Source organism: Pelophylax lessonae (genome assembly GCF_965119305.1).
Source record: "Pelophylax lessonae genome assembly, chromosome: 7".
NCBI classification, from domain to species: Eukaryota; Metazoa; Chordata; class Amphibia; order Anura; family Ranidae; genus Pelophylax; species Pelophylax lessonae.
Genome location: NC_138774.1, coordinates 106,384,715 through 106,402,955, shown reverse-complemented (window position 1 = coordinate 106,402,955; position 18,241 = coordinate 106,384,715). Strand labels below are relative to the sequence as shown.

The 18,241-nt window shown below is 44.7% G+C and overlaps 2 protein-coding genes across 3 annotated transcripts in view; both read right to left on the bottom strand.

Annotated features, from left to right (window-relative positions):
- VAMP7 (vesicle associated membrane protein 7) overlaps positions 1–4,785 on the bottom strand; it is a 69,585-nt gene extending 64,800 nt beyond the window's left edge. The window contains exon 1 of one of the 2 annotated variants that reach the window (XM_082262684.1): positions 4,678–4,785. The gene's annotated coding sequence lies outside the window, so the exon portion shown is untranslated. The remainder of the gene's footprint in view (positions 1–4,677) is intronic. The other variant, XM_082262685.1, reaches the window with a different exon arrangement.
- LOC309560740 (endothelin receptor type B-like) overlaps positions 1–18,241 on the bottom strand; it is a 476,715-nt gene that overhangs the window by 347,622 nt on the left and 110,852 nt on the right. The window lies entirely within an intron of this gene.

Here is an 18,241-nt window from a genome sequence, read left to right as displayed (position 1 = left end):
GGGGGTTTGGATGCCGCTCCTCCCGGGTACATGAAACCGCTGACGGGCCAAAACCACCCCTGTGCATGTAGCCTTAAAGCGTACGGATATATTTCTGTATTGGATGGAGTGGGAAGGGTTATTTTTTTGCTGTCTGTGTCCCATTGGGGAGATTTCCCTTCATATCCTGTCCCAGAGACCCGACAGGAAGTTGGAGGAATCTCCACAAAGTGAGGGGGATTCCCCTCTTAGGCCCCATTCACCCTTCACGCAGTGGGCGCATTCCCACTCATGATTGCGTGTGACCGATTTTCATGTGATTCCGTGCATTTGGCATAGGGCAGCCCATTTGCTTCAACAGACTGCCCTATGCTTGTTTAAGAAATGACCCCTGCGCTATCACTTAGTAACAGAGAAATCTCTTGCAGGAATCAGGTGTAAAAGACAGGATCTGCTGCAGCTCTCAACTCAATCAAAGTAGGTATATAATAATAAAGCCGCGCTTATCCTAACATAATTAATATCTATAATCAATAAATATAAGTGAATAAACAATATGCTTGTTTGTCACCCAAAAGAAGCTCCTGCTCCTTTCCAGGGGACAAGCTTCATGCCATTTTAAAAGTTGCATTTTCCCACGATCAGTCGCGCAACTACTACTGCAAAATCCCCCTGCATTTGGGGTGCCATTTAGAATGAATGCGCATTGCACATTTTGGGGAGCAATTTGGAGCTGCGGGCAGAATCACGCCAATTCCACCAGTGATTCCAAATCGCCAAGTGCAATGGGGCCTCAGAGGCTGGGTTTACACTTTGTAGCAGGAATGCACGTTCCCGCTTACTTTTTCTGCACGTTTCCATGGGATTGGCTTGAACTGCTCTATGTGTGACAAATGCACCAAAGAATAGCGATGCGCTGACATTTCACTGGCTGGAACATATCGGCTGAAAATTGTGTTTTCTGCATTTTGCCGATAGAGAAAAAGGTGCTGATAATTGTGCCAAAAATGCTCTCAATTTTGCCACGTTAGACCCCTTTCACACGGGTGATCCGATCCGCCTGTCAGTTTTTTAGGCAGACCTAATCAGATGCTCCATGCATCTTTATGGGGCAGCGGATGTCAGTGGAGACATGTCAGCTGATACCCGCTGCCATCCGCATCCGATCTTGTCCATGAAATCCTATTTTCCATCCGTCTGGAGGATAGGACGAGAACAGACAGGCGGTCCGTTCTCATCCGATCTCCCCATAGAGGACAGCGGGGACCTGACAGCTCTGTCTCTGCACACAGAGTGGAGACGGAGCTGTCATCCGCATGCTCAGCAGGGATCGGCAGATCCATCCCCCGCTGAGCAGAGCGGCCTCCGTTGGGCGGCGTGCCCGTGTTAAAGGGGCCATACTGCACTTACGGTGTGTCTTTTCTTGGTCATGTGGCTCAAAAAGTGCAACAAAAACATAACAGGGGTGCGTTGTTGATGCGTTCTTGCTGCATTTTCAATGCATTTCTCCAGGGAGGTGCGCTTTTTCTAACTGACCAAAAATGCAGCAAGCAGGATTTTTAACACAACGACGGAAGCACAACGGACCAATGTGAGAACAGACATAGAATTTAAAGGGACGCTTTTTTCTTGCGCTTTCCTTATGCTAAAGGTGACGATAATGGCCGACAAATTCATATTCATTTAAATTCAAAGAGTCAAACATAATACAATTATATATAAAAATAGATTCACATTTTCGGTTTTGGGCAAGTGCATCCTAAATTTTCGGTACAAAAATTTTCATTTTGCTGCACCTCTACCAAAGAAACTGCCAAAGCTTTTAGGACACCGAGCGTGGCACGACAAAACCCGCATCTGCCACCTGTGCTTGGGGTGACATTCACAATTTGTGTATTTGTAGTGAGTTTCTTGCGGGTTCCTTAAAGTGCAGCCTTAGAGCTCTTCACATGTGCGGCCATACTGCTTTCCCTCTGAAAAGTGAGCTGTGGTGGATCACCTTTAAGGGGAGTTTGACAGGTGGCACAACATTGCCTCTAGAATGGTACTGTGTTTTGCAATGGCACAGCATGCTGAAAGTGATGGGCCTCTTCTGGACTGCCCCGTGTGTATATATATTGCGGCAGGACAGCCCTCCTACACGAAATCACGTACCTGTACGGAGCATACGCGCGCCGCCGGTGACCCACTCCTGCTGCGATTGGCTCCCGTTGTGTCCGTGTCCAATCAGCGGGTCTGGCGGACCCGATGTTCGTCGGCACCTTGCGATCATTTGAGAGAGATGCAGAACGGCGGTCGGACTATGTAACCAAGGCAAACAGCCGCTCTGTGAGAGGGGAAGATGGAGGTCCTGTGTTTCTACTAAGCAGGAACACGGATCTCTGTCTTCCCCAGTGAAAGCATTCCCCCCCTTCCCACAGTTAGAAAGCACTCCCAGGGAACACATTTAACCCTTTAATTGCCCCTGATGTTAACCCCTTCCCTGCCAGTGTCATTAGTACAGTGACAGTGCATTTTTTAGCACTGATCACTGTTTTAGTGTAACTGGTCCCCAAAAAAAAGTGTCAAAAATATCAGTTAGTGTCTGATCGGTCTGCCGCAATATCACAGTCCCACTATAAGCCGCTGATCGCCGCCACTATAAAAATTCCACTTTGTAGACGCGATAACTTTTGTGCAAACCAATCAATATACACTTATTGGGATTTTTTTCTACCAAAAACCATGTAGCAGAATACATGTTGTCTTAAATCAGGGGTGGGGAACCTAAGGCCAGGGGGCCGTATGCGGCCCTTGAAGTAATTTGGTCCGGCCCCCCATGCAGCTGAGTCTCTCAGCTGATCTGTCAGAATGGAGCCAATGCTTCCTGTATAGTTCCGGCTCTGTTCTGACAGACTGAGTGAGGCACATCGGAGTGACATCAAATAAACTCCGCCTGTGACCAATACAGGAAACATCGCCTCTTCCTCCAGCGCAGTGCCGCTGCTAGCCAGCATTTCCCGCCAGCAGCACACACATTTCCCGCCAGCAGAACACACAGCAGTACCAGCCAGAGCCAGCGTTACCAGCAGTACCAGCCAGAGCCAGCAGTACCCAAAATAGTACCAGCCAGCAGTACCCACAGCAGTACCAGCCAGCAGTACCTACAGCACAATACCAGCCTGAGCCAGCAGTACCCACAGCAATACCAGCCAGCAGTACCAGCCTGAGCCAGCAGTACCAGCCAGTAATACCAGCCTGAGCCAGCAGTACCCACAGCACAGTACCAGCCTGTGTCAGCAGTACCCACAGCCGTACCAGCCTGAGCCAGCAGTACCCACAGCAGTACCAGCCTGAGCCAGCAGTACCCACAGCAGTACCAGCCAGCAGTACCCACAGCACAGTACAAGCCAGCCGTACCAGCCTGAGCCAGCAGTACCCACAGCAGTACCAGCCAGCAGTACCCACAGTACAGTACAAGCCAGCGGTACCAGCCTGAGCCAGCTGCACCCACCAGCAGTTCTTTTCAAAACTTACCACCACAAAGTTGACTGCGCTCCTGACTGACATGGAAAACCAGTTGCGAGTAGCATCATCATCAATACCAGCTACCATCACACATCTCACCAAAGAGAAGAAGTTGCAGCCATCACATTAGTGGTGAGTTAATGAAATGTTTGACCAAATATAACAGGCACATTTTTAAGTTGATAATTTTATACGGCCCCCGAATGATTTTATAAATACCCGAATGGCCCTTAGCAGAAAAAAGGTTCCTCACCCCGTCTTAAATTGATGCAGAAATTGAATTTTTTTTATATATTTTTTTTTATTGGATGTGTTAAAAAGCAGAAAGTAAAAAAAATATATATATTTTTTTTTCTTCAAAATTGTTGCTTTTTTTGTTTATAGCGTAAAAAATAAAAATCGCAGAGGTGATCAAATACCACCAAAATAAAGCTCTGTTTGTGGGAGGAAAAAAGACATCAATTTCATTTAGGGACAGCGTCGCAAAACCGCACAATTGTCAGTTACAGTAATTACAAAAAAATGGCCTGCTCATGAAGGGGGGTAAATCTTCGGGGGCTGAAGTGGTTAATGTGCACCACAAAGCACAGCATGTGTACAGCGCTGACCGGCTGCATTCCTGTGTTTAGGTGGGTGGTTGAGGAAGGGGAGGGGGGGGGCAGAAAGACCACGGTTTAACCGTGCCGCCCATGTGAACTGGTGTCCCCCTCTGGAAGATTTCCCCTCACCTCCTGTTCTGGGGTCATTTCTATTTAATGCTGAGCTGTACATACAGAGGGTCAACCTAAATCTAAATAAAAGCTTGGCTGAGGGTCTAGCCCCTCCCCCTTCCATACAAACCTAGAAGGAATGTTGTCACCTGGAGAGGAGTAGAAGTTGTATAGGAATATGAAGTAAACACAGGCTGGGGGGCGGGGGGGGGGGGTCACTACAGGACATCCAATCCCAGGACAGAGAAAGACAGACTGCTGAAGTGTGGGCTGACAGCGACCAATCAGAGTCCAGGATCCCCCTCAGAGTGCAGTGAGGAGTTGCCATGGGTAACAGCCCTATGTTTCCTATGTGTCAAACTCTATGAGGCTTCCTGCCCCTCCCCCTCCATCCCTCCTCTGAGTCATGCTCCCTCTTCATAAGGCCGCTCCTTCCTCCCCGATCTCAGCTCTCCCCGGGCCGGGCTGTGTCTGCTCCTACCTGGAGGTGCTCGGGCTCTACACAGTCTTCTTCCCTGATCACAGGGCTGATCGCATGCCAGATCTCCCTCTGCTCGCTCCTCCCCCTTCTCTAAGGACAGATCACGCTGACTTCCGCAGCTGACTCTTTGTCAGAGTGAAGCATCATGGGAGATGTAGTCCAGGCTGTTGATGTCTGTGCTGTCTCATCATACCGGTGTGACAGTGACAGGCGAGTCTGGGACACACAGATCACTAGATGTATCCATAGACACATAATTCCGGCTATACACACTTCAATAAATGTTAGAGCTTTTTCTGATCAATCACTCCTAATAGGAATAATCAATCAATAGTCAACAACACGATTGATATTCCAAACATGGGGAATTCAACAGATAGTTGGAAGATAATAGTGGCCATACACACTTCAATAAATGTTTGATCCTTTTCTGATCAAACGATCAATAATCAGCAACACGATCAATATGCCAAACACAGGGATTTTGATAGATAATTGGAAGATAATGACGGCTATACACACTTCAAAAAATATTTGATCCTTTTCTGATCAATCACTACTAATATAAATAATCAATCAATAGTCAGCAACACGATTGATATGCCAAACAGGGGGAATTCGATAGATAATTGGAAGATAATGGCGGCCGTACACACATCAATAAATGTTTGATCCTTTTCTGATCAGTCATTACTAATAGAAATAATCAATCAATAGTCAGCAACACAATCAATATGCCAAACGTAGGGAATTCAACAGATAGTTGGAAGATAACGGTGGCTGTACATACTTCAATAAATGTTTGATCCTTTTCTGATCAATCGCTACTTTTAAAAATAATCGATCAATAGTCAGCAACACGATCAATATGCCAAACACGGGGAATTTGATAGACAGTTGGAAGATAATGGCGGCTGTACAGACTTCAATAAATGTTTGTTCCTTCTCTGATCAATCGATATAGAAAGAATCGATCAATAGTCAGCAACACGATCGATATGCCATACACTGAGAATTTGATAGATAATTGGAAGATAATGGCGGACGTACAGACTTCAATAAATGTTTGATCCTTTTCTGATCAGTCGCTACCAATAGAAATAATCAATCAATAGTCAGCAACACAATCAATATGCCAAACATGGGGAATTCAAAAGATAGTTGGAAGATAATGGCGGCCGTACATACTTCAGTAAATGTTTGATCCTTTTCTGATCGATCGCTATCAAAAGAAATAATCAATAGTCAGCAACACGATCAAATTTGCCAAACACAGGGAATTGGACAGATAGATGGAAGATAATGGCGGCCGTACAGACATCAATAAATGTTTGATCCATTTCTGACCAATCACTACCAATAGGAATAATCAATCAATAGTCAAGAACACGATCAATATGCCAAACATGGAGAATTCAATAGAAAGTTGGAAGATAATAGTATGATAATAAATGATCAATTGCATTTCCAATTTGTCTCTCCCGATAAGAATAATCAATCAATATTAGACAACACAAGTGATCAATATGGCACACACAGGGAAGCGGAATTAATTCGATGGTTAGAAGATAACAGTGGCCATACATGTGTCAATAAATGACTGATTTCTCCTCCAATCGATCTCTTCTGATAGGAATAAACGATCTATAATTGATCCTGGCCGATCAACTTAGCTTAATCAAATCTGGTCTCAAATGAGCCTAAGAAAAAAACAGCATTCTCTCTCTTGTAGGATTTTTAAACACCAAAACAATTAGGACTGATAAAAAAATTTATTTATATTATTAAACACAATGATAAAACCCCACTATAAAAGAGGACCAATGGCTGACAAGACTAGTCACATATAATCCAATGGCTGACAAGACTAGTCACATGTGGTCCAATGGCTGACAAGACTAGTCACATATAATCCAATGGCTGACTAGACTAGTCACATATAGTCCAATGGCTGACAAGACTAGTCACATATAGTCCAATGGCTGACAAGTCTAGCCACATATAGTCCAATGGCTGACAAGACTAGTAGTCACATATAGTCCAATGGCTGACAAGACTAGTCACATATAGTCCAATGGCTGACAAGAATAGTCACATTTAGTCCAATGGCTGACAAGACTAGTCACATGTAGTCCAATGGCTGACAAGACTAGTCACATATAGTCCAATGGCTGACAAGTCTAGCCACATATAGTCCAATGGCTGACAAGACTAGTCACATTTAGTCCAATGGCTGACAAGAATAGTCACATTTAGTCCAATGGCTGACAAGACTAGTCACATATAGTCCAATGGCTGACAAGACTAGTCACATTTAGTCCAATGGCTGACAAGACTAGTCACATATAGTCCAATGGCTGACTAGACTAGTCACATGTAGTCCAATGGCTGACAAGACTAGTCACATATAGTCCAATGGCTGACTAGACTAGTCACATGTAGTCCAATGGCTAACAAGGCTAGTCACATGTAGTCCAATGGCTGACAAGTCTAGTCACATATAATCCAATGGCTGACAAGACTAGTCACATGTAGTCCAATGGCTGACTAGACTAGTCACATATAGTCCAATGGCTGACAAGACTAGTCACATATAGTCCAATGGCTGACAAGTCTAGCCACATATAGTCCAATGGCTGACAAGACTAGTCACATTTAGTCCAAAGGCTGACAAGACTAGTCACATATAGTCCAATGGCTGACAAGACTAGTCACATATAATCCAATGGCTGACAAGTCTAGTCAAATATAATCCAATGGCTGACAAGACTAGTCACATATAGTCCAATGGCTGACAAGACTAGTCACATGTAGTCCAATGGCTGACTAGACTAGTCACATATAGTCCAATGGCTGACAAGTCTAGTCACATATAATCCAATGGCTGACAAGACTAGTCACATGTAGTCCAATGGCTGACTAGACTAGTCACATATAGTCCAATGGCTAACAAGACTAGTCACATATTGTCCTATGGCTGACAAGACTAGTCACATATAGTCCAATGGCTGACAAGTCTAGTCACATATAGTCACTGTACAGTATACAATATCTCCTACAAAAGAACCACCTTAGGACCACATGTGTCACAAAGTTATCACCATAACATGTGACATTTTGACAGAGGATCACATGTGGAACCCGATGCAATTCAATGAAGTCAGTCTTCTTCAGGGTTATATTGGTGGTATTTTATCACAATATATAAAATGCAGGTCAATAGTATAGTTAGTCTCTTAAAAACAAAAGGGTCTGGAGGTTGTATACCCACTTCCAGTCCAGGCCTTTTACAGAAGGAAGTCCTGTGCTGCTCTCTGCAGCAGTTGAAAGCCAGTTTCTTCCTCTCCTGCTGCGGGGAGAGACACAGACACACACAGGGCATCGTTCTTGTAAGTGCTTCCCCGACACCGACCCCCTCCCTGCTTGGCCTGCTTCTGATTCCCCCCCCCTTCCCGTGTGCCCCCCTTTCACTTTGTTGCCCCCCCCCCCTCGCAGTGCTGCAAGCTTCCCTGTCCTTTAAAAAAAATAACACATTTTAAAAAATAATGATAATTAAACATTGTAATTAATAATTTGAAAAAAATTGTAAAATAAAGTAATTGCAATTTTTTTAACATTTAAAATAATATATCATTTTTTTAAAACAAATGTAAAAGACAATTAGAAACGGACTAATTCGCACAGGTTCTCTGTTATGTTCTTGTCTGCTAATAATGATTTTAGTGTGTTTTTAGAGAAAATATTGTTATATTCGGGGGGGCCCTGCCAGGTAGGCTGTAGGGGGCCCCGTGATTTCTAACAGCAGCCCTTTAAGTAACCATTCACCAGCTAGTGAGAATGTTTGTGTCTTCACAATTTATTTAGTAGGCTAGATGAATGTGGTCACATAGATATTTTATACTTAGGAATCAAAAAAGGTGTATTGTCTTCATTCATGTCTAAAACTAATAAAAATCTTTGTAAACTGAGCCCCCATTCACACTGGTCGCCTGACAGGTCGCCGTAGGTCGCCTGCCATACAGAAGCTATGGACCTGTTCTAATAGGAGCGACACAAGTCGCTCCGACTTAGAAAAAGGGTCCGGAGCTTCTTTGGGGCGACCCGGAGCGACCTGCATTGACTTCAATGTTATGAAGTCCGTGCCGGCCGCTCCGAGGTCGCAGTGCGTGAGGTCGCCCGGCGAAGTAGCGTAGCCCCAGTGTGAACGGGGCCTAAAAGGTGTATTGTGAAACAGAATGACCAAAGCGCTGAGTGTGATGGAAATTGAGGTCACTGTTATAAAATACTGAACTGCTACGAGGTGTGCACTTTTCCAGAATGATACATTTTTCTAAAGAGATCATCTACTTCCTTACGCCCCTGTTCAGATTGGGGCGATTTGACATTTCCTTTGATACGTAAAACTGCATGCCAAATCGCAGCCTATTGCCGGCAATGCGACAGTTTCCAAAAGTAGTTCCTGCACTAGTTTGGTGACTTCGGGGGGGCAATTTCAATAGACATCTGTGGATGAACCCGCATAGATGTCTTTCAAATCGCTCCCGAACTCGCACTGAAATGCGGGTTTGAAATTGTGCGAGTTCAGCTGAACCCTCCTCCAATGTAAAGGAGGGTTTAAGGTTCAAGGAGGATTTTAAATCAGAACTCCAGCTTTACTCAACCCAATTACTAGTGGGCCGGTACACATTTCTCCTTCTCTGGTAGAGGCGATGGGTGACCTTTAGCCCCCCGTTCACATGGCGCGATTTGACGTGTAAAATCGCAAGCCAAATCGCAGCCTATTGCCAGCAATGGAGCTGTCCTCATCGGTCCGACGCCGACTTTGCGACACTGCACCAATTTCCAAAAGTAGTTCCTGCATTACTTTCGGTGACTTTGGGGGCAATTGCAATAGACATGTGTGCATGAACCCGCACAGATGTCATTCAAATCGCCCCCAAACTTGCGGGTTTGAAATTGTGCAAGTTCAGCCAAACTCACACGATTTAAACCCGCACTCAGTGTGAACATACCCTTACTGCTGCACTGAATGGCGCTTACATATTGACATAGAATACTCACAAGTGGGTGGAAAGATTCTGGAGATCATTTATCTCAGAAGAGGAGCTTTCTTCTTCAGGGGACAAAGCTGGATTAAAGGTGAGGATTGCAGCAAAAGAAGTTTTTTTTTATTTCTACAAATGCCAAGATCAGGATGACTCTCCGTTGATGAAAAACTCTGTCATCCAGTGCAGGAGTAAATGTTTGCTGTTTACTAGAATGTAAAAAATGTGATTCTGTCCTTTAGATCGTCTTCCTCCATATATTTTCTCTCTGCTTAAAGCTGAACTCTAGAGTTACCTTAAATCTTGCACCATACAGGCTCCACTCCTGAGCTTGAAATTGCTTACCCTGATTTTACTGCACACTGGGAGCTTCTATTAGACTATGGTTACCACCTTTACCCATTTGCTGGAGAAAGTACCAAATTTGAAGGGTCTGTCCCCAGCAAACAATTGTCCCCAATAGTCTTTTATTATTGCATTGCACAGACGCCAAACTAGTATGGTGCTGCAGGTCCAGTTGTCCATGCATGGAAATCTGCCTCAGGCCAGCTTTGCTTTGGCTCCTATCGTCATACAAACAATGCGCTGGGATTTGCCGTGCTGGCGTTAGATGTCAGTTGCTGGGCCAGAGAATGAGTGAATATCCCACAGCTGTCCTCAGTCTGGAGCTGGTGACTGGGCCATTATGTCAAGCATGGAGGATGAAAGTGGCTCTCAATTAGGTGGTGTGGGATATGTTGGGTCACAGGGTTTGGGCCAGTACTGTATATGCCCGCTTTCCTGATGATGTCACGTATGACAAAACACATTGGGCGGAGCCAGAACACACACCACTGCAAATGCGCAAACTAGTCACAGCCATGGTTTTGGGCAAATTGACTATCCATGTGTTTCAATTAGGGATCGACTGATTATCGCCAATGCCGATATATCAGGGGCTGATATGCACTTTCCCCGATATATCGGTATCGGCCCCTGAGGTTACCGATATTGCAGATATTTCCGGAAAGTGCTGTACTGGAGTGATGCCTGCAGCTATAGCCAATGGTCGGCTGTCTTGTAATGACAAACGATGCGGCTGAGAAGTCGTCGGCTGTCATTACAAGGAGCGGGACGCCCCCCCCCCCTCCCGCGGCTCGCCCAGGTCTCCCGTCCCACCGGGAGACCCGGGCATCCTACCTGCACGGCCGCCGAAGAGAAGACCCGATCACATTCGGCTCTGATCGGGTCTCCATGTAAAAAAACAAGGAAGTGATGTCATGACATCACTTCCGGGTACTCACTTCCGGGCGCTAAATTTTAAAAAATGCTAGCGTTCAAAACAACCAAACTTGGCGTTTTGAATGCTTTTAAGTGCAGAGGAGGGGCTTGGGGTCTTTTAGACCCCCAGATCCCTCCACCAGAGTACCTATGAAAAAAAAAATTTTTTTTTTACATTTTCGAAAATTGTGGCCAATATCGGCCGGTACCGAAAAAGCCGATGACCAAAATATTGGTATCAATATCGACACTAAAAAAACGATATTGGTCGATCACTAATTTCAATCAGCATCTCTAATTGTAAGAGTATTTTTTTTTTTTTTTCATTAAACCTGTGGTTTTATCTGACTGGCTTGCACTATGAAGAGTGTTTCTTATTTCTTTCATTTTCATGGCATCATTTTTGGCACTGAGCTTCATTGAACACTGATCTTCTGAATATCCAAAGGTGTACTTGTTGGTTAAAGTCCTGAGAGGAAGCTGGGGGTGCTATTAAACATTACAATAAGCACGATTTGACCTCTCTCCAGTGAGGATTATATTTGTCTGGTAAGCCCCCACCTTGATGCACCGTGGTGGTCTGTGTGGTGGTCCTATCACTGTAAGGTCTTCAGGCTCTTGGGATACAAACTCCACTTTCTTTTCCTGCTACAAACTGAAAGATAGCTCAACTTTGGATCTTTCTTGGGTCTTTTTTTTGGTTATAAGTCATATGTTTGATTGTTATGTTTTGTTTGGTGTATTTTATATTATGCACACTACAATCACTTGGTATAGGAATGGTACAATTTTTTCTCAGTGCTGCATTGTTGTATTCCAGTTCTGTATATGAGCAGTAATTGGCCAATCCCAAACACTCAGCCAGCACTCTCAGCTTCGTTCCCTACCCACATGAACAATAAGACATGTGCGGTTTGTTTGGTTCCGAAACGAAATTCAGACAAATTTTTAATTGTTCGGAAATTCAAATGTATCCGAATTTCTGAATGGCAATAGTAACAAATTTAATGTAATCCGAAATAAAAAACAAAATTTCAGACAAATCATTTTTTAATAAATTTTGAATAATTTTCAAACCAAATACAAATAGTTTTCTAATCGAGTTCTAATTCTAATTTCCAAAGAGAATATAAAAGAGTAGAAATAAAGAATAGAATAGAAAATAAAAGAATAGAGCAAAACAGAACAAAGTTGAATAGAAAATAAATGGATAGAATAAAAAAATAATAGAACAGAATAAAATAGAAAGAATATAACCATCTTCCAAAATTCTAATAGAATAAATTCGATTTCAAATGGATTTCAAATAAAATTTGAATCTATTCGATATTTTCGATATTGGTGGAAATTAGTTAAATTCGAATAAATTCGGAAAACTCAAATCAAATCGAATTCAATTAAACGAAAGAAATTCTGAAAACAAATGACACAAATTTAGCTAAATGAATTTATGTAAATAACGAATCGAAACAAAACAAATTTTTTCATTCTGCACGTCTATGAACAATCTGCCCAGCATTCTGTGAGAGTGATAGAGAGTGGACTGTGTATGCATGGGTAGGGAACAAAGTCGGGAGTGCTTGTTTATGAGTTTCTGGGGCCCATCGAAGGATGGGTACATTCTGCCATCTGAGGGACGAGGAGTAGAGGGCAGTAATATAAGTATCTGAAAAGTAGGCATTTATCAGCAAAATGGAGCACAGCATTTTACAATAAGGGCATTGTCACACATAGGGGTGTTTTGGAAAAAGGAACTAAAGGTGTACTGATGCTTTAAGGTTTTAAGTTTTGTAATTGAAGATCGCAGCTTGCTCTTCCCATGCTGAGCTCAGGATAGCCTTCTGTGAGGACATCTGTTCCAGCCAGGCATGCATCGCAGACATCAGAAAATCATTTAGCTTTTATAAGCTCAGCATGAGCAAACTAGGCTATCTTCAATTTTAGAAATTACAACTCACAAGTCTACATGGCTGACATTGCGGAGTCCAAAAACTTGCTTTAGGTATAGAGTGGCCATGTATGGTAAAATCTTTGTGAGCAATCTGAGCACCCCTTGTGACAGCAGGGCTTTGTAGGAGTTAACTTCCTAGCAGCACACCCTTGTATGTATTGGAAATGCTCATTAATGCACTCTGTTGAGACTTTCTAATATGTTATTTTGTCATTCCTAGTCTGGAGTAGCAAGCAAAGCTCTTTCGCTTTCTGTTTTATTGTTCTCTCTAATCATCCTGGAATGCGGAAATTCTCTCTGGATTATGTTGCTGATGTTTACATGGGGGGAGAAAAGAATATTTACAATGCTAACATGCACATCCAGGCCCATAGAAATACATCAGAAACGGGGTAATTACTTTTTCTTTTCTTTTTTTTTAAAGAGTAAAAGGAAAGTTTGGCACTTAAAAATCAAGGGTTTAAAGTGGTTGTAAACCTCAGACATGAAATATGAACAAAACATATCCTTATATAGTGTTTACTTGTCCCAATCCAGAACACTAGGGATAGGCTCTGTGTTTGAGTCGAACATAAGTTCGACTCGAACATCTACTGTTCGTGTGTTCGTTGAATACACCAACAAATGGGGTGGTCGGCGGGAAGTTCGCCCGCCAATGAGCACCCCATAGTGCACTGCGCTCTGGCAGTTCATTGATTGCTGATGATTGGCCAAAGTATGCACAGCACAATCTACTATCAGAGCCATGATTGGCCAAAGGCAGAGTTCCTTTGGCCAATCATGGCTCAGGGGCTAAGTCCATGCCCCACACTATAGATGGCTGCTGCTTACACAGCAGCCATGTATAGTGTGTTATAATAGAGGTTAGGCACTGGGCAGGTAGTTAGTGGATAGTGTGTTGAGTCAGTTTAGTGCAATCAGTGTAGTGTACAGGCATACCCCACTTTTATAATGTATAGATAAGTTGTAGTCCTGGGTCCCCTCTGAGTGCTCCCCAAGTTTGGTGTCCCTTATGGTTCGGGAGCAGTGCCATGCCAAGCTGACAAAGATTTCCCATAGATGCCAATGAGCACTGAAAGCTGAAAATTGGTCTAGGCAGGATAGGGATGAAAGTGCCCTGTATTAAAGTGGTTAAGGGGAAGCGTATGACAAAATAAAAAAAAAAAAACGGCATGGGGTCTCCCCCAAAATCTATACCAGGCCCTTTGGGTCTGGTATAGATTTTAAGGGGAACTCCATGCCAAAATTAAGAAAAAAAAAAAAAAAACGGCATGGGGCCCCCCCAAAATCCACACCAGACCCTTATCCGAGCATGCAGCCTGGCAGGCCAGGAAAAGGGGGGGGGGGGAAGAGCGAGAGCCCCCCCTCCTGAACCATACCAGGCAGCTTGCCCTCAACATAGAGAAGGTGCTTTGGGGTGCTTTTGCTCTTTTGGGGTCTCCGAAAACATGGTGTGGCTGTTAAACCAGTTCCCTACCGTTTCATTGTAAAATGGCGCCGACAGGAACCCTCTGTCCCTTTCGGGCGACGGTCATATGACGTCTGCCCATTCTCACAGCTCTCCCGCGCCCCTGGGGGCGCACAGCACACGATCGAGGATGACATATGTCCCTCGGGACACAGCCCATCCCCGATCAGTGTAAAGAGCCAATAAAAAATGTCTCTTTACCATGTGACTGGCTGTGTACAATCACAGCCGGCCACAAGCACTGTCCTTGTGCACGCTGCTTGTGCGCGCCCCCAGGGGCACACAGGAGCGGTGATCGGGGATGGAGAGTGTCACTCTGACACAGTCAATCCCCAATCTGGGTAAAGAGCCAAAGAGCCGTGGAGTGCTTTGATCCTGGTGCTGCCTGATGGGGTGATGAGTCTGGTGGGGTCCTCTCCCACTCTCTGCTGCAGAATCGTGGGGTGCTCTGTTGCTGGCAACTGGGTGGTGTTACCAGCGCAGTGGGGATGTCCCTTGGCGGTGTATTTTTGCACTTTAGTGGGGTACCCTTTTTCTTAATGGAGTATTTGAAGCACATTTCCCCACTTGAACCCCTCTTAGAGCCCCGGCACCCCTCCGGGTCCCAACCATCCATTGATGCACTGACGGCGGTCCTAGAGTCCTTTGTGTCCCCTGGGGAGGTAGCTTTTGGGCAGCATGATAGTAAAAAGCACCCCCGCCTTCCCCTGCTTCATCTGTCTCCTCAGATCCTGAATCTGATCTGACCACCACGGACAGGGGTCTGTGGCCACGTGCCCCTAATTCTCAGATAGTGAGGATGATTTCTCCTCTCCTTTAGCCACGCATGAAAAGGCACTGGTGGATGCACTGATTGTGTCTGTGCATGAGACTTTAAAATTGGAGGATGCAGCTGAAGCTGCAGCAGAGGCACCAGTTCCCTTTGGCATTCACAAGTCGTCTAGAGCGGCAAAGGTGTTTCTGTTTCCTGCCTATTTTGACAGATTTGTCCCAAAAGAGTGGGAATGCCCAAAACATCCCTTTGTGATCCCTAAGCTATTAGCTATGGGGAACCCCTTTAGAAGGTACACCTTAAGAAGTGGACTGTTCCACCAGTGGTGGATCCCCCGGTTTCCTGGTTGAATAAGGCAACCTTGATTCCTGTAGAACAATCACTGTCTTTTAAGGATCCAGCTGACAGGAAGGCGGAGGCTGTGGCCCGCAGTATGTTCACTGTGACTGGCTCGGCACTCAGACCAGTCTTCACAATTGCCCTGGTGTCACAAACTCTGACTGAGTGGGCTAAGCTTTTATGCTGTGACCTGTAGGGTGAGCAGCTTCCCCCTGCCTTTGCTGACCTCGCGGACAAGTTGGTCCAGGGGCTGCAGTTTATCTGTGATGCCTCCTTGGATGCGGCTCCCCTGCTTTTAAGACTGCCTGTTTCGGCAGTGGTCCTTAGGCTTATATTGTGGCTCAAATGTTGGTCTGCGGACCAGACCTCTAAAAAAGTACCTTTCAGGCTAGTAAGGGTACGGAATTATCAGAAGTCTGCTCTGGTTCCTTCAACAAAACTAGACTATCTAGGTCTGACTCTGGACTCGGCTATAGCTAGAGTGTGTCTTCCTCTTGACAAGCTCCAGAAGTCGCATGCTGCGATTCATCTCTTGCTGTCCAGCTGGTGGTTGTCACTCTGGACTTGCATGAGGGTGCTGGGCCTGATGGTTTCTACCTTCATGATGGTCCTGTTTGCACAGTTCCATACGAGGTCCCTGCAAAGGGAGATCTTGGCCAAATAGGACAAAGTGTGCGAAGTCTCTGGACAATCAAATCCAGCTGAGCCGAAAACAAAAGTGGCTTCGCTCTCCAGCTCTTCGCCAGGGCAAATATTTTCTCCCCCTGTATTGGATAGTGGTTACCATGGATGCCAGTCTGTCCGGGTGGGGAGGTGTCCTGGGTCGGAACTCCATTCAGGGAGTTTGGACACTGGAATCGTCCAGACTCCCGATCAATGTCCTGGAACTCAGAGAGATCAGGCTGTGCCTGAATCACTGCACTGATCGCCTTCAGGGGTGTCCAGTGCAAATCCAATCTGACAATGCCATGACCGTGGCTTATTTCAATCACCAGGGTGGAACAAGAAGTGTAATACAAAACAAAGAAAGGGCGCACCAGCCTAGCGCATTATCCTCAGCAGGTTTATTGGAAATAAAAAGATAAAAATCAGCTACTCACAAACAAACGTAAAAGTCAAGCTCATCAGTTCCATAGAGTAGCATCACAGCAGAAGTCCGATAACTTCATGAAAGCAGAGGGCTGACGAGTTTTCGAGGCCGTGCCTCTGTAATGTTCTGGTACCTCTGGTACCCTTGTCTCCATATTTCTCCTTTCCCAATTGCGTCCCATCTTGTGTAACAAGGGACGCATATACTTTTAAGACCGGATGACATCATTGCCGAGCGCCGCTATGAGCGGCTATTTCAATCGCCGCTTTGCTCTCACTCATCGCTCGTTCAAACCGCATGTTCACCGCACCTACTCCTGTGAAGTCGGAGCTGCTGACATTCTCCCTTGCTGAACTGAAGCCGGAAACCTCGCTGGTGATCCGTATCTCGCTACGGGATCACCCCTCTCCAATGGACACTGTTACTCCTAAACCTATCTAAGTGATAAGTACCCCGCAGGGGATTCTTACTAACCAATCTCCTACTGTCATCTACTGCAATTACCAAGACTATCTGTATCTATCTATTCACTATCATCTGCATAGACTGTTAGCTCTTGGGACTACCTTCAACTATCCTTGCACTAGGTTACTCTGTCTAAGTATACTCCATCTGTGTCCTCTTACCATCTGCACTATACTTGACATCAGAACCTATCTGCTTTACCATCACCTGCAACTCTCCTAATACTACCTCTAGTGCTCACCATACAATAGCCTGTCTCTCATCTATATATCCTCATATATTCTATCCCTCCATTAACATCTATTAATATATATATGGTATATAACAGGCTGTACACGGTGATGAAGTCCTGAGAGTTGGATATGTTTGTTCAACAGATTCTCTACAAGGCTACTGAGTGTAATAATTCTGCAGCTGTAAATCCATCCTCTAACAAAAACGCATGAACGTTACAGCCTCTTCCTCAGAGCCTGGAGGCCATGACCAAATCCATAGCTTAAATATGGTAGACTAGGCCTCCACATGACCCTCAGAGATGTGGGAGGAGATACCACCCATATGGGCGTGGCTACACAGTTAATTGCCCAAAACATAACAGATTATAATTAATAAACCCTATGGATCCACTGGCTCAACTCATAAATTAGCCAATCTACAACATCTTCCTAACTCATTTTAGATTGTGCATTTAAAAATTATTAATTATTATACATTATAAATAATACATTGTGCATGGTAAAAATAATACAATAGTACAATAAAATATTCAATCATTATGGCACGGACCAGCCCATCCTCCTCTCACGGTATATGCCCACCCCTGGGAGATCAGATTCAGTGTGGCACATGGTGATTTACATGGTGATTGGGCATATACCGTGAGAGGAGGATGGGCTGGTCCGTGCCATAATGATTGAATATTTTATTGTACTATTGTATTATTTTTACCATGCACAATGTATTATTTATAATGTATAATAATTAATAATGCCCTTGCCTGAGGTGGTTAGTTGTAGGTTCCTGTATGGCTGAAACTCTCAACTGACACTCTGTACAATTCTGGGCCCAAACCGCAGGTGCCCCCTTTAACCTTGAACTCTTCGGAGTTCACTGACTATGTACCCCCTCAGTAACTTCAGGGTCCTCAACCTAGGTACCCCCTTTCCTCAGCTGG